The sequence below is a fragment of the Myotis davidii genome, unplaced genomic scaffold, assembly GCF_000327345.1.
Source record: "Myotis davidii unplaced genomic scaffold, ASM32734v1 scaffold128, whole genome shotgun sequence".
Taxonomy (NCBI): Eukaryota; Metazoa; Chordata; class Mammalia; order Chiroptera; family Vespertilionidae; genus Myotis; species Myotis davidii.
In genome coordinates, this window is record NW_006299719.1 from 2,978,838 (window position 1) to 2,989,213 (window position 10,376).

The following is a 10,376-nucleotide window of genomic DNA, read 5'->3' on the forward strand; positions in this document are numbered from 1 at the left end:
CAACAATAAAAAAAAATATATAGAAAAAATAAAACAAAATAAAAGTTACCCCATTACTGTTTCCCCTATTGCATCAAAGCACAATTTAAAGGTAGGAAAGAAGTGAATATACCTCTAGGCTTAATTTAATTTTTCCCTAAAGAATTTCAACAATTTTTTGTATGACCAAGGCTGATTATATTAAACTTTGGGAAGCAGTGTGGAAAAGATAAACTAACAAAAAACAGCAGTCTAGAATTTTATTAATACATCAGTTAAAAAAAAAAAGAAAAAAAATTGATTAAAAAAACCCTGCAAATCCATTGCAACCCCAGGAAAACTCTGCAATGAATTATCAAGTCAATTTTTGGGGAAACACTAAAACAAAAAAGTATATATGTTCATAGTCTATGTAACACAAGAGCACAGTTACTGAAGGGTATATTCCTTTTAGGGTACTCTCTCTGGAGATGAAATCCTGCTATGCTTTATTGGCAATTGCTTTTCCATTCTCTTCAACCCTGTGAAGTTCTGACCCTCCACTGGGCTAGCATTTGAGCTGTTATCCATAGAATTGCATGCAATATTAAAAACGTCCTTCTTAACATCAAAGGACTTGACTAATACCTAATTGTCCAGCATTCATTTTGTTTCTTTTTGCTTTTCTTGGTTGGTGTCTGATGTTAATGGTTATATGTTAATATTCAGCATTTTTTTTTTCCTTTGTGGTTAGTCCAGAACATTCACTTGCCGTGATCTTGTGATTATAGATCAAATTCAATGCCTAAATGAGTGCTTCTCAACATTAATGCGCATCGTCCAGTGAACATGCTAAACTGCAGATTCCAAATCAAGATTCTAGTAGAAAGCCCAAGACCCTGCATTTTTAATAAGTCTCAGATGATGCAGATTTTGAGTAGCTAGACCCTTAAAGATAGGAAATAAATGATGTAGATATTACAATAAAATAAACAATTGGTGCTGCAGAGCACCCTCACCTTGGGGTAGCTTGATAAATTGCTCATTGGTTCATCAGGATATAAGGATATAACAATATAGAAAAAAAATTAATAAGCTACTTTTGAGAATGTGAAATGATGAAAATGAATGCATTCACTTTCTCATTGACTAAAACAAAAAGTAAAAAAGAATGTATTATTAAATTCACAAAACTAAATATATTTCAAACAAATTTAAATAAACTTATTGAGAATAACATTTACACTTCTGAAGTTATAACAATTTAAGCTGCACCAAGATGTTTGTTTTTTTTTAAATTTCCCTCCAACTCTATTTTCTTATCTATAAAATGGAGGCAGTATTATTGTGAGTATAAAAATGATTATGAGCCCTAACCGGTTTGGCTCAGTGGATAGAGCGTCGGCCTGCAGACTGAAAGGTCCCAGGTTCGATTCCGGTCAAGGGCATGTGCCTTGGCTGCGGGCACATCCCCAGTAGGGGTTGTGCAGGAAGCAGCTGATCAATGTTTCTCTCTCATAGATGTTTCTAACTTTCTATCCCTCCCCTTTCTCTCTGTAAAAAAAATCAATAAAATATATTAAAAAAAATTATAAAAAAATGATTATGAGTAATATGCTTAACATGTAATAAGTGTTCAATAAATAGTACTCCCTTTATTTTTTATTTATTGATCAGGGTATTACATATGTGTCCTTATTCCCCCATTGCCTTCCACTCTCCTGCTCATGACCTCACCCTCCTAGTGTTTGTGTCCATTGGTCATGCTTATATGCATGCATATAAGTCCTTTGGTTGATCTCTCCCCCTTATCCCCACCCTCCCCTACCTTCCCTGTGAGGTTCAATGGTCTGATCGATGCTTCTCTGTTTCTGTATCTGTTTCTGTTCATCAGTTTATGTTGTTCATTATATTCCACAAATGAGTGATATCATGTGACCAATTTCACTTAGCATAATGCTCTCCAGGTCCATCCATGCTGTTGCAAATGTTAAGAACTCCTTCTTTTTTTTAGTGGCATAGTATTCCATTGTGTAGATGTACCACAGGTTTTAATCCACTCATTTGCTGATGGGCACTTAGGCTGTTTCCAAATCTTAAGTATGGTAAGTTGTGCTGCTATGAACATAGGGGTGCATATATCCTTTCTGATTAGTGTTTCTAGTTTCTTGGGATATATTCCTAGAAGTGGAGTCACTGGGTCAAATGGGAATTCCATTTTTAGTTTTTTGAGGAAACTCCATACTGTTTCCACATTATACCCATAATTATTACCTTTGTTCAAAGTTCAAAATTAAGAAGGAAGGAAAGGAATCTTATAATAAAGGTTATATATGATGACATTGCTAGGACAGTTATCACTATGATATTCCAGTTTTCAGAACAACTTGGAGATTTAAAAATGTAGGCTTTGAGGTCAGATTTGAGTGTACACCAGGAACTTTGATTACATTGTTTAGCCTTAATGAGCCTTGGTTTAAGGCTCTGGCAGGGAGCTTGCCAAATGTAATCTGAAACTGGCCTCTTATCAGGAGGATAGGGAGAGACCAACAAAAAATTCAGACAGCTCCACATTGCTAGGGGGTAGGGTCAATAAGCAAGGAAACTTAAAAGATTTGTATTAGGTGGTTACAGGTAGTTTTCCACATTCACCTGCCAGAATCTTAAAAGTTTATAGAAACGACTGGGTTCAGTTATGTACACGGCAGACTTACTGGGTTCAGTCACATACCCAGTCTGAATAGTCTCATCACCACATGACTATCTGGAGGCTGTGTCCTTGGAGTGGCTTCTGGGGAAGGCAAGTGGAATGCATGTTCCAAGGACAGGAGAGCGGGTGAGAAGCTTTCAATTGCCTGGGTCCAGTTCTCAGGTCACTGGTGGTTATGTCTTCTGATGACTTCTCTCAAGGGGTTATTATAAGAACAAAACAAAATAATGGCTATTTAGGTCACAGTACAGTAACCAACACAAAATAGAGACTCGATTATAGACTCTGCTTTTAAGACAAACCAGAGCCACTAGAACAAGAAAAAAATGAAGGCAGATTAATTAATGACAAAGTAAGCAAAATATTACATCTAACAAGTGTTAGGTATTAAGACTGATGCCTTCAAAGCTCAAAAAGTGTCATGCCCTGGTCGGGTGGCCCAGTTGGTTGAGTGTCCTTCTGTATACCAGAAGGTTGTGGCTTTAATTTCAGGTCAGTGCACATACCTAGGTGTGGGGGTTCAATCACAGGTCAGGGTGCCTACAGGATGCAACCACTGGATCTTTCTCTCTCTCAAATTAATAAACATGTCCTCAGGTGAGGAAAAAAAAGTGTTATTAACAGTCTATAAACTAAGTGAAGGGTGCATATTTTCAGTGATTAAAGGTGTGGAAAGCCAAGGCTCAGACATCAAGGGGGAGGGGGAAAGTTGCCTCGTCCAAAATGCAAATATAGCAAATGTTAGGAATGAGAAAGAGTATATCTTAAAAGTTTTCAGAAAACAGAATCAACAAACCCAAGTAAAAATAGATATTTGTAAATAGATGAGGTGCTTTAATTCTGAAGCCAAGACCCATCTGTCATAGTCCTTGCTTATAATGTTATATTTAACGTTTCTCAAAATCTTCTTTATATGTCATCTTCCCGGACAGGGAAAAAACAAAGGAGGAAAAGAACAGTAATGCTTCAATTACCTTGAAAAATAATTTCAAAACGATTGTAGGAATTAATAGTGGACATTATTAAACACTATTCGTGTACTGGTAGGGTCCTTCGGCATGGCCTGCCAGAATCTGGGAAGGAGCCACTCCTGCTTATCCTGCCCTGCTCATGCAGGCCAGCTGAGCGGCACTCCCACTGTGGGAGCATGCTGACCACCTGGGGGGAAGCTCCAGCATTAAGCACCTGCCCCCTGGTGGTCAGTGCATGTCATAGTAACCAGTAGACCGGTTGAATGGTCAACTGGTTGCTTAGCCTTTTATATATAGACTAAAGGCCCAATGCATGAAATTCATGAAAGGGGCTTGGCCCTCACAGCCCCTCACAGCCTTGGCCAGCCCTCACAGCCCAGGCTTTGTCTGAAAGGTTGTCTAGATGGTCGTTCTGCTGTTTGGTCTAATTAGCATATTAGCTCTTTATTATATAAGATAGGCAAATGGGCAGGCTATGAAATTCTATTCAAAGGTGAAGTCTTTTAAAATAGAGAAGGTATTTTGCTAAGTAGTGATGGCCCCATCAAAGCCTGGAGTGGGCATTGTTATATTCCTTTTCACTCCTATAATTTTGTAATGTCAAATACTTGGGACTCAGAAAGTACATTTTAGAAATTGATATCTATCTATGAGGCATTGCTGAAAACCGTTATAAAGACTGGAGTTTGTATCTTTCATATATGATAAAACAAAAGGTAACTCATTCGATTACATATTCACACCTTTAAGAAAACTATATTGATAATTTAATATGTACCAGATGCTGTGCTAAGATACATATCTCACAGAGCTTATGACCTAATAAAAGAGAAAGTTTTGTATGTGAATTATTATACTCCCAAGTATGTGTGTTATATAAATTTCTACACTCTTTGATTATAATATGTATATAACCTTTATGTGTATATTTATACATTATTTTATATGTATACTTATATTCTAAAGACATATTATACAATATATTTAAAATATGTACTTATATAAACATACACAAGTATATGGGGGTGTAGCATATGAACATGCTGTGGAGGATATGATCTTTTAAGTGGTATGTTTTGGTATGAAAAGAATCTGTATAGAAAAATAAGGAGTGGGTCCAGGAAGGGCATTGTAAGGAGAACAAAAACAAACAAACAAACAAACATGAGACTTGAAAGTATATAAAATGACTTTTATTTGGCCTTAGTGTATGTGTGTGAGAAAAGTAATGGCATTATAAGGTGGAATGATAAATTAGACTTCTATTGTGAAAGGTATTGAATTCTCTTCCAGCGATTTTGAATTTTATTTTCTGAGCAGTAGAAAGCTAAGTAAATGTTCTAAGCCGTAGAGAGTCATGATCAGCCTGTGTCTTAGAAAGATAAATATGATAACAATGGGGAGAGGGCAGAATGTAGTATCTAGAAAGTTGCTTCAATAGTCCAGGTTAGAGATGATAGGCACCTTTACTCAGATATTAGTGATAGGAATGGGAAACTGAGAACTCAGTCATGGAAGATCTCATGTGTTTTCATAGAGAACTCTTCCATTTTTTTTAAAAAAAATGACCTTTGTTAATCACAAGAATTCACAAAGTTTTGGAGGAAACCACACAGTTACTCAAATAGTTCTAGCTTCTTTTACTCATTAATACTACAGTGACAGTACAAAATGGGGGCTTTACTTAAATGACAAAGTCAGAAGACATTGCAAAAAAAAATAATTCCAGGGTAGTCTTTGAAATTGGATTTTTATGAACTGGTTTATTTTATAGGCATATCATGAAATTATTTTCAATGAAACAGCCTCCTGCCTAGAATATCTGGAATAAGTTGAAATTAATGAATAAAAATATACACCAATTATTGAATTGTATGCAAAGAATCATTGAAAACATTGAATATGCATTAATTTTGTTAATCTTCAAAAAACATGATATCTTCTGTATATATGGAAAATACTGAGAAAAACTTACACCTTAAAATGATCAAAGGCACCACCTTAAATAGTATCTCCTTTAAAAGACAAAAGAAGATGTTGAGGATGGGGGAGCCAATTATGGAAAGCTTTGGGGAACCTAGGGGGAGCACAGTAAACTAGCATAAAGTTAATATACAGATTTATGTTCTTGCCTTCTCCATTTATAATTTTCTAAAAAATTTAGTATTTTTCTATACCTCTTACATAAAAGGAGAAACCCTTACTAATTTACCTTATAAATGTCAATGTTCCTTATAAAAGGGTAACTTCTGGGTTTTTGGAGCTTTTCCCATGTCTATTTCTTGAAAATAATCATCAAAATATAATCCTTGTACCAAAGAGGTATATTTTGGGAGAACAAACTTTGTCCCCCTTCAGAAGCAAATAATTTTATGGGTAAAATGAGAACATCAGTTTAACCATCTCAAATTTTAGATAATGGCAGTTTATTCAACAGGTAGTTTGAGTTATAAAACTGAACCTGAGAGTAGAAATGAGGACTGGATATTAAGTTTGAAGTAACATTTAATAGAGGTGGCATTAATGAACTGTAAACATATTGTCTAACAACTGATTTTAAAAAAGAAATGGAATATACTTTTCTTTGATGGATTATAATAAGTAGGTAAAGAGAGCAAAAAGGAGAAATTTTTGAACATACTATATTATAGAAATAAAAGAAGGAGCATGTTTGAAGAGGATTAAGGAAAACAAAACCTGGGAATAAGTAAATTCAAAGTTCATTTGTAAGTGTTCCACTTCTATGAGAACATATGCACAGGTGACCCAGTGCGCCTCATTTGGATATACCAATACAGACGTCAAAGGGTACTTTATTATTTAGGCCGAGCTTAAACCAAAGCTAAGAAGAGAGGAGACACAGGAGACAAACAGAATGCAAGAATCACACAGGTTTATTTACCAGAGAGCTGATGGGTTTCAGTCCTTGGCAGGCCACCCGGAGACACTGACTGACAGAGACACACGGAGGTCGTCAGGAACGCTGCGGCAGGTGCTCGGTCTCTTGACATGAAGAGAAGCCTCTAACAATCTGGGCTCAGGAGCAGAGCAGGAACGGCAGGTTCCAAGAGGGTAAAGAGAACGTCTTGTCTGTGAAGGGCAGACAGGCATCTGGCCGCTGGTGTGAGGGTCCTTCTTTTATACCCAATGGATGGGCTCCTTCAGTGTCTCATATCAGCGTGTTCCAGTGGTGCCTTCTGGACTTATCGGGATACACACGCAGGGGGTTACAAGGTACTTATCAGGAGTGCACACACAGGGAGCTACAAAGTACTTATCAGGGTCACACACACAGGGGACTACAAAGTTCTTATCAGGGTCACACACACACAGGGCTACAAAGTTCTTATCAGGGTCACACACACACATAGAAGTTAAGTTTCACTTCTAAGTAAAGTTAAAATTCACTCTAATATAAAATGGAATTTGCTTATGCTAACCTATACTAATACAAAATGGAGTTTGCTTATGCTAACTTATACTAACTAAACTTATTACTATAACAGTAAAGTTAGAGGCACTTTACTTAGGGTCAAAGGTCAACATTTAGAGGTGCTATGACAATGAAAATGAGCTTTGAAAGCAAAAAGCATCTTATTTATTTTTACATCTCCTGATTCTTCCATAGTAACTGGAATGTTGGAGGCGAAACAGCGACCTCAGTACTTGGTACTTGAGTTCTGTCTAAGAAAGAATTCAGAGCCAAGACTCAAATACAAGCAAAAGTCTGTTTAGAAAGTCACAGAGATAGCTTGGCCAGTGTGTCTTTGTAGTTGAGCATTGACTTATGAACCAAGAGGTCACAGTTGGATTCCTGATTGGGGTATATGCAAGTTGCCTGCTCAGTCCCTAGTGGGGTGTGTGTGGGAGGTGGCCATTCAATGATGCTCTTTCATCATTGATGTTTCTATTTCTCTCCCTCTTCCTTCCTCTCTGAAATCAATAATATATATATTCACAGAGTTAGAATTGAACCATAGAGGAAATGGGCTCAAGAAACTAGTTATAGAGATAAAAGAAGGGCTCTTGTAGCTTAGCAGAAAGAAGCAAGGAAAACGTGGGAAGGGATTGGGAGAAAGGTACAGGCCTGCTTGAGAGTTGAGCTGGGTCCTTCATTTGAGGGCTTTTAAGAATAAGGTTTTTAAGGGTGGTTCCAGGGGAGGATCTCAATAGAATATTCATGAGCTTGCCAGGTGTGTGCTTTCAGGGTCACGGTCTCCACTGATTGGTCCATGCCAGGACAGGATGTGATTAGTTAGAGCATCTGGTCCTGAGTCAGCCATGATATCACCCCTCTGGCCTTGCTGCTGTTCTGAGCCTGGACCTGAAACACAATAGAAGCTTAGATGGTATCTCTAGGGCTTAATGCTTAAGGCAATGGTTATGCAAGGGCTTGTATGGGATTCTATGAAGCTGTTCTCCAGTTCCTTGTTCCTCCTCTAACAGGGCTCAAAACTACATGATTAGCTATATGCCAAGGTGGAAAAGTCCAGGGAGGGTCTGAACCACAGGACCAGTGATAGGGAAGGTCAGGGAGTTTAAATCACATGACCGGCATATATGCCAGGGGAGGAAAGGTCACCCTGGGGGCAAGGTCCTTCTTTTCCCAGTTTTGCAAGTTGCTTTTTGCCTTGATGACCTTCTGTACCTGACTCATTGTTCTTGTCTATTCATGTACGTCTTACTGCCTAATACAAAACTAGATAGGAGTATATATATAAGAAGTTAAGAAGGAATGACATCAAGATCATATGTTCAAAACATAGCCTTAGAAGTGAGGATAGTTGTCCTGAAAGGAAAGTTGAATGAAAAATCAGAAATATTTTTGAGATGGTTAGAAAAATTGTCAGAGTATCCACTTTAATGACTTTGATTGTTCGACGCTGTAGAAAGAGAAGTCATCTATTAAAATGATGGAATTGATTGGATCTTTGGGGGTTTTAGAAAAGGGTTGAAACATGTCTATGAGAAAATAATAGATAAGAATGAGTGAATAAGCAGAAGAAACAGTGAGCTTCCACTTGTAGTAGGATAGCATGGTTCTAAATTGTCTCAATAAAAATAATTTTGTTTGGCTGCAAGTGGGTGAATATATACAGTTTACCCTTGAACAGCTCAGGAGTTATGCTCCCCCACCCCTAGCAAAAATCTGTGTTAGTTGTCAAACTAACTCAAAAAGTGTCTGGTGGTTAAAGGTTAAACATGTATTCAAGGGTCCTTAGGTTTGCAACTGGAAACACACCTAAGCAATACCCAGAGTGTTCCAAAGAATGAAAAGTTAAGAGTTCTTATAGTAAAAGCCACATTCTGGAAAGAATCTGGCCTGTATTCCTAGCCTCTGATTGGTCCCATATGTAATTCTCTTGATGACTCATGGGCTGTATAATGGATGTCAGGTGGTCTGGATATTTTAACTTTTTTTTAGTCCTTCACGGGGTAATCAGAGGGTTATCTGGAGGTTTGATGCACATTCAGGCATTGAGGCAGGACTGGCATGTTCAAAAGTTTAAGTTGCTAAACTAGTTAAAAAAAAGAATAGAATAGTTTCCTCAAAAGAATCTATTTGATTTTAATAATTTAGCAGCTTGACTATCTTGACTCCATTTTATTTCTTCTCTCTGTTTCTCAGCATGTAAATTTAGACTCCCTGAAAACTTAGTTGTTCCTCACTATTCATGGAGGATTGATTCTGGAAATGCATGTCCATACCTAAATTATTGAAGGCTTAAGTTCTCTATATAAAATGGCATCGCCTGGTGAGGGCAGATGCCTGAGTTTCGGGCTGGAACCCCAGTAGGAGGTGTGCAGAAGGCAGCGATCAATGTTTGTCTTTCATATCCATGTTTGTTTGTTTTTTCTCTCTCTCCCTCTACCTTCTTTTATAATAGGTAGTCAATTGGGCCAGATTGGACATGCTCAGATAGAAAAGAAGAACTCCTTAGAAATGGTTGGATTTGGAAAATGCTCTAAGTGACCACGGGTAGCTCTCAGACAGTAACTCTGGTTAAGATCAGGGCATTGGCATCAAGAGATTAAATCTCAAATCTGCACTTGGTAACTGCATGACATGGAGGAGATTCTTTAGTCTGTTATCTCATTTAGTGTATCTGTACAAGGGATATAATAATAATGCCTGCTTTATAGGGTAGCTTATGAAGGTTAAGCCAGATGGTGCATTTAGCACATTTTATGGCAGAGAGTACTTACGTGGCTATTATCATGATTGTATTAATGTTGTTATTATTTCTTAAATGTTCTTCAACTTTCACTATCTCACTAAAAATAATGACAATGCTTATCTTAATAAAACAACCCATTTTAATGTAATGTTTGGCTTTATTGGAGATTCGAGTCTTACAGTTAACATTATTTTTATAAGTAAATTTGGTCAGGTAAATAGATGAGGCATTATTTGCCCAAGTGTAGCCATGTGTGAAGAGTGAGGCACAGAGAAGTTAACTGGCTTGCCTACACTGTCAGTCAGTGGGCAACTTTAGCCAGAAATTAACTCTGTTAACTCTCTTCTTTGTTCTCTGCCATTACACCATGCTCACTTGCTTCAAAGAACTACCTTTCTGCCTGAAAACTTATTTTAGTCCTTCTAAGGGAGTTGTTAGGGGACACATAATATTATAATAATGTGGAGCTTGACTCAGGGCAATGAAAGCTAAAAATCCTCAGTTGAGAAGAGCATGAACTGCCAGAATTAGCCGCACCAAATTTTCCATAAAGTAACC

The 10,376-nt window shown here is 37.4% G+C and overlaps 1 protein-coding gene and 1 long non-coding RNA gene across 2 annotated transcripts in view; one reads left to right on the forward strand and one right to left on the reverse strand.

The window, feature by feature from the left end:
- Positions 1-6,731, reverse strand: part of LOC107185008 — a 19,589-nt gene extending 12,858 nt beyond the window's left edge. Inside the window, exon 1 of the long non-coding RNA XR_001515920.1 lies at positions 6,542-6,731. This is a non-coding gene — a long non-coding RNA (uncharacterized LOC107185008). The remainder of the gene's footprint in view (positions 1-6,541) is intronic.
- NEGR1 (neuronal growth regulator 1) overlaps positions 1-10,376 on the forward strand; it is an 854,147-nt gene that overhangs the window by 251,872 nt on the left and 591,899 nt on the right. The gene's annotated exons all lie outside the window — the stretch shown is intronic.